We start from the raw sequence: 7,152 nt of genomic DNA, 5'->3' as shown, positions 1-7,152 counted from the left end.
AGGAAGCAGAAGTAAAGCGGTCATTGCGTCAAGAAAACCTAAGTGTGAGTGTGCCTTATAGAGCGTTAAAATGCATAAGACAACAACTAACAGAATTGTAAGAACTAGACGAATTCAGTATTACAGTGGGAGACTACAATGCCTCTCTCTCAGAAATGCATAGATCCAGGGGGTGAAAAATCAGGAAAGACATAGTTGAACTCATCCCCATCAATCACCTATATATAACTGAGATCTATCATCTATAGACTATTTCATCCACATCCTTCTCAAGTTCACATGGGACATTCACTAAGAAAGACCACATTCTGGGCTATGAAACACACCTTGAAAAATTTAAAATCATAGGAAACATACAGTGTATCCTCTCAGATCATGATGGAGTTAAACTAGGGATCAGTAACAGAAGGGGAGCTGTAAAATCCCCAAATACTTAGAGATTAAGTCACATGTTTCTAAATAACATGTCAACTAAAAAAAATCCTCAAGATGAGTGTAAACATTTTTTTAAAAAGTGAGAATGAAAATACAACTTATCAGAATTTGTGAAATGCAGTAAAAGCAAAGCTTAGAGGGAAATTTATAGCAATGAATGCATATTTTAAAAAAGATTGCCTTTTTCGCTCCCCAGCCATTTTGGTGGCTGCTCTTGGTTGGGGGTGTCCCGCATCTAAGGCAGGAAGATGGTGGCCGCAAAGAAGACGAAAAAGTCACTGGGGTCAATCAACTCTAGGCTCCAGCTGGTTATGAAAAGTGGAAAGTACATGCTGGGGTACAAACAGACTCTGAAAATGATCAGACAAGGCAAAGCGAAACCGGTCATCCTCGCCAACACCTGCCCAGCCTTGAGGAAATCTGAAATAGAGTATTAGGCCATGTTGGCCAAAACTGGTGTCCATCACTACAGTGGCAATAATATTGAATTGGGCACAGCATGTGGAAAATACTACAGAGTATGCACACTGGCTATCATTGATCCAGGTGATTCTGATATTATTAGAAGCATGCCAGAACAGACTGGTGAAAAGTAAATCATGTACAATTTTTCTTTAATAAAACTGGCCAGAGCTTGTTTTAAAAACACTGTTAAAAAAAAAAAGATCAGGGGGAAGGCGCCAAGATGGCAGAGGAGTAGGACGGGGAAAACACTTTCTCCCCCACAAATTCATCAAAAGAGCATTTAAACGTCGAGTAAATTCCACAAAACAACTTCTGAATGCCGGCAGAGGACATCAGGCACCCAGAAAAGCAACCCAACTCCTCGAAAGGAGGTAGGAAAAAATATTAAAGACAATAAAAGAGACAAAAGAGGGAGGGACGGAGTTCCGTCCCGGGAAGGGAGTCTTAAAAAGAGAGAAGTTTCCAAACACCAGGAAACCTTCTCACTGCCGAATCCATGCCGAGCTTTGGAAGCACAGAGGACAACATAACAGGGAGAAAAAATAAATAAACAATTAAAACTCGCAGATTGCGAGCCCTACGGTAACTCCTCCAGCGGAGAAGCAGCGCAGACGCCTGCATCCGCCATTAGCAAGCGGGGGCTGGGCAGGGAGGTGCGGCGCAGGCTGCAACGCTTAGAGTAAGAATCTGGCCTGAATACCCTGAGCACTATCTGAGCGAAATAATCTGGGCTAGCAAACCAGACTGTGGGATATCTACCATGCGAAAAGCCAGCCCTAACCTAAGACACCGCCAGCCCGCGCACGGAACAAAGGACTAAACAGAGGTAGCCGGCTGCAAACCTTCCCCCTCCGGTGACAGGCAGCCAGAGCCGGAAGGGGGCAATCGCAGCCCCAGAGAGACATTATCTATAAAACTGGCTTCTTTGCTAACTAAAACTTCTTGGGGGTCTGGACGGTCAACATCTGCCTGAGAAGGTGCGCCGGTTTTACACCCAGATAACCAAGTGGCGGGGAGGCGATAAGTCGCAGCATTGGTGCTCGCCAAACACCTCATTACCTGAGCTGCTTGGACCTGGGAAGAGCACAAAACGCAGCCCCAACTGAGTCTGCGCCTCTGAGGACTACCTGAGTGCCTGAACCTGAGCGGCTTGGACCTGGGAGGTGCATGCAACCCAGGGCCAGCCTCGGATTGTTCCCAGCGGAACAACCTAGAGCCTGAGCAGTGTGGACAGGGTGGCTACACGCGCCGTGAGCGGGGGCAGACCCAGTGTGGCTGAGGCACTGCGAGCACACGCCAGTGTCATTTGTTTGCAGCATTCCTCCCTCCCTCCCCATAGCGCGACTGAACAAAGAGAAGAAATACAGCTCCACCCACCAGAACACCGACACAAGCTTCCCTAACCAGGAAACCTTGACAAGCCACCTCTACATACCCACACACAGCGAGGAAACGTCACAATAAAGAGAACTCCACAAACTGCCAGAATACAGAAAGGACTCCCAAACTCAGCAATTTAAACAAGATGAAGAGACAGAGGAATACCCAGCAGATAAAGGAACAGGATAAATGCCCACCAAACCAAACAAAAGAGGAAGAGATAGGGAATCTACCTGATAAAGAATTCCAAATAATGATAGTGAAATTGATCCAAAATCTTGAAATTAAAATGGAATCACAGATAAATAGCCTGGAGACAAGGATTGAGAAGATGCAAGAAAGGTTTAACAAGGACCTAGAAGAAATAAAAAAGAGTCAATATATAATGAATAATGCAATAAATGAAATTAAAAACACTCTAGAGCCAACAAACAGTAGAATAACAGAGGCAGAAGATAGGATTAGTGAATTAGAAGATAGAATGGTAGAAATAAATGAATCAGAGAGGATAAAAGAAAAACGAATTAAAAGAAATGAGGACAATCTCAGAGACCTCCAGGACAATATTAAACGCTACAACATTCGAATCATAGGGGTTCCAGAAGAAGAAGACAAAAAGAAAGACCATGAGAAAATACTTGAGGAGATAATAGTTGAAAACTTCCCTAAAATGGGGAAGGAAATAATCACCCAAGTCCAAGAAACCCAGAGAGTCCCAAACAGGATAAACCCAAGGAGAAACACCCCAAGACACATATTAATCAAATTAACAAAGATCAAACACAAAGAACAAATATTAAAAGCAGCAAGGGAAAAACAACAAATAACACACAAGGGAATTCCCATAAGGATAACAGCTGATCTTTCAATAGAAACTCTTCAAGCCAGGAGGGAATGGCAAGACATACTTAAAATGATGAAAGAAAATAACCTACAGCCCAGATTATTGTACCCAGCAAGGATCTCATTCAAGTATGAAGGAGAAATCAAAAGCTTTTCAGACAAGCAAAAGCTGAGAGAATTCTGCACCACCAAACCAGCTCTCCAACAAATACTAAAGGATATTCTCTAGACAGGTAACACAAAAATGGTGTATAAACTCGAACCCAAAACAATAAAGTAAATGGCAACGGGATCATACTTATTAGTAATTACCTTAAACGTAAATGGGTTGAATGCCCCAACCAAAAGACAAAGACTGGCTGAATGGATACAAAAACAAGACCCCTACATATGTTGTCTACAAGAGACCCACCTCAAAACAGGGGACATATACAGACTGAAAGTGAAGGGCTGGAAAAAGATTTTCCATGCAAATTGGGACCAAAAGAAAGCAGGAGTCACAATACTCGTATCAGATAAATTAGACTTTAAAACAAAGGCTGTGAAAAGAGACAAAGAAGGTCACTACATAATGATCAAAGGATCAATCCAAGAAGAAGATATAACAATTATAAATATATATCCACCCAACATAGGAGCACCGCAGTATGTAAGACAAATCCTAACAAGTATGAAAGGAGAAATTAACAATAACACAATAATAGTGGGAGACTTTAATACCCCACTCACACTTATGGATAGATCAACTAAACAGAAAATTAACAAGGAAAAAAAAAAAAAAAAGATCAAAAATTAATCATCTTAATTTCTACCTTACAAAACTAGATAAAGAAGAACAAATTAGGATGAACCTAGTGCCTATTTTACAGAAAGAAGTAAGTCAGAAAGGGTAAGTCAGAATGAAGTAAGTAAGAAATGTTAGTATAAAACATTGTATATTAAATGCATATATATGGAATTTAGAAAGATGGTCCTGATGAACCTATTTGCAGGGCAGCAATGGAGATGCAGACACAGAGAACAGACTCATGGACACAGTTGGGGAGGAGAGGGAGGGACGAACTGAGAGAGTAATATTGAAACATGTACATAACCATGTGTAAAATCAACAGCCAGTGGGAATTTGCTGTGACGCAGGGAGGTCAAACCCGGTGCTCCGTGACAACATAGAGGGGCGGGATGGGGTGGGAGGTGGGAGGAAGATTCAAGACAGGGGACATACATATACCTGTGACTGATTCATATTGATATATGGCAGAAAGCAACACAATGTTTAAAGCAATTATCCTCCAATTAAAAATAAATAAAATTAAAAAAAAAAAAAAAAAGTAGATCCAATGTATAGAAGAAGAAAAGTGATTTAAAAAAATTATAGCTAGTATCCTGCAACCTTGTAAAATTCACCTGTTCTAGGAGGTTTTTATTTGCTTTGATTTAGTTTTGTTTTTATCATTGTTACTGCTGTAACAGGGACTATTTGTAAATTCCTTGGCTTTTCTATGTAGAAAATCCTGCCTGCAAATAGAGACAGTTTTATTTCTTCTTTTTTAATTCATTTCATTTAGATCTTTTTATTATCGCATTGCCTAGGACTTCTGGTAGAATATTAAATGGGAGTTGTGAGATAGAATATCTGTTCCTTATCTACCTAGGAAAAGCATTCAGTCTCTCACCATTAAATGATTTTGTCTATCACTTTCTTATAAAATGTCCTTTATTAGGTTAAGAAAATGCCCTTCTATTCCTAGTTTTTTTGAGAGTTACTATAAGAAATAGATGTTGGATTTGGGCAATTTTTTTCACATTGGTTACAACGATCATATGGTTTCTCTTCTTTAAAGTATTAACTCAGTAGATTATCTTGATTAATTTTTAGATAAGCCAGCTTTCCTAAGAGAAGGCAATGGCACCTCACTCCAGTACTCTTGCCTGGAAAATCCCATGGATGGAGGAGCCTGGTGGGCTGCAGTCCATGGGGTCGCAAAGAGTCAGGCAACCGAGTGACTTCACTTTCATTTTTCACTTTCATGCATTGGAGAAGGAAATGGCGACCCACTCCAGTGTTCTTGCCTGGAGAATCCCAGGGATGGGAGAGCCTGGTGGGCTGCCGTCTATGGGGTCGCACAGAGTCAGACATGACTGAAGCGACTTAGCAGCAGCAAGCCAGCTTTCCATTCCCAATACAAACCCTGCTTGGTCACGTTCTATTATTCCTTTTATGTATTGTTGGGTTGAATTTGCAAAGTTTTATGGAAGCTTTTTACAGAAATATGCATGAGGTATATTGTTCTGTAGTTTTCTTCTCCAGTAATGTCTTTGTCTCATTTTTATAGCAGGACAATTCTAGCTTCATAAAATGAGTTGAAAATTACCCCTTCCTCTTCTATTCTCTGGAAGAAACTATATAGAATTTGTGTTAATTCTATAAATATTTGTTATAATTCACCAGTTAAACCACGTGAGCCTGCAGATTTCCTTTACAGAAGATTTTAAACTATTTTTACTAATAATAAGGCTATCCTGGTTACCTATTAAAATCTTCAGTGAGTTTAATAATTTAAATTTTTTAGGGAACTAGTACTTTTTTATCTATCACTGAATGTCAAATTCAGTTGCATGGAGTTTGGGGTCAGATTTATTTATTATTCTTTTAATTCCATAGAGTGTATAGTGATATCCACTTTTTCTATTTCTGATATACGTACAGACATTTGTATCTGTAATTTGTATCTTCTCTACTCTTTGGTCAGTCATTAACTTCTGTGTACTTTTGGAACTCCCTGGTGGTACAGTGGATAGGAATCCCCCTGCGTATGCAGGGGACACGGGTTCAATCCCTGGTCCAGGAAGACTCCACATGCCATGGAGCAACTAAGCCCATGTCCCACAACTACTGAGCCTGTGTTCCAGAGCCCAGGTGCCATAGCTACTGAAGCCCTCATGCCCTAGAGCCTGCGAGCCACAACTCCTAAAGCCCATGAGCTTAAAGGCTATGCTCCATGACAAGAGAAGTCACCACAGTGAGAAGCCTGAACACCACAATTAGAGAGTAGCCTACATTCTCCTCAAGAGAGAAAGCAAGTACAGAGCAACAAATACCCAGCACAAATAAAAATTAAAAAAAAAAACAAAACAACTGCATACTTTTGACACTTCAGATTTCTGATAATAAATGTTTGTCATTTTACAACTAGAAAAAATACGATCACTTTAATTCATTTTAAATTTGCTTGCTTCTACATTTAAATTACGGATAATAATGCCAACCACATGGTGCTGATATGTGGATTAAAAGCAAATGCACATAAAAGTTCAATCTATATTCATGTTAGCTATTATAACACAAGTAAAAGAAGACAGTTGTATAACTGAGTTAGAAAAATAGTGTCATCCAACTGAAGAATAGGTGATAATATTTGAATTATGATTAGGGGGCTTCAAGAGAATAATCTAAATATTAAAAGATGGTTTCCCACAACAATTACAGTAAGATTAGATATATGACATTCTCTTACTCAAAATTTTTAATCACTTCTGCAAATGACTAATCACAACTCAACATGTAAAATCTTTGTCAACAAATATGAAGAGAACTAGAAGCTAAGAAGTTATCTGATTAGTTCTGAAATATCCCATTTATTTTGTGAAGACCAGTCCCCTAAACTAAATCCTACAGTATAGCAAGTTGATTCATATTACACATTTAGGTCCTCAGGTAGATTACCTGTGGGCCTAGAACATGCTAACTTCTTTGTCCTATTTTTCAAATTAATTTAAAAAAAACTGATACAAACCAGTCCTGGAAATAAACAGACCAGATTACATACTTTAAAATCTGACATTAGCACAGAGTTTAGGGCAAATGGGAGGGTAGGGTGGGGGAATTACATTTTCTTTAAAAGCACTTAAGGTGGGCTAGTACGAATATTCCATCTCATAAAAGAGTTGCTGAATTTTCCCCCTCTGAAGCCCAGAATCACTCTACCTGGCATTTGGAAGATGCTACTCTATGAGGCAGAGATCCTCTAA

General features: G+C 39.6%; 1 pseudogene; it reads left to right on the top strand.

Annotated features, from left to right (window-relative positions):
* Positions 1–611: 611 nt before the first annotated feature.
* On the top strand, positions 612–1,084 carry LOC100296952 (large ribosomal subunit protein eL30-like; annotated as a pseudogene).
* The last annotated feature ends 6,068 nt before the right edge of the window (positions 1,085–7,152 follow it).

The sequence above is a fragment of the Bos taurus genome, chromosome 7, assembly GCF_002263795.3.
Source record: "Bos taurus isolate L1 Dominette 01449 registration number 42190680 breed Hereford chromosome 7, ARS-UCD2.0, whole genome shotgun sequence".
NCBI classification, from domain to species: Eukaryota; Metazoa; Chordata; class Mammalia; order Artiodactyla; family Bovidae; genus Bos; species Bos taurus.
The sequence above is the reverse complement of the archived record's forward strand: the minus strand, read 5'-3'. Positions and strand labels throughout refer to the sequence as shown.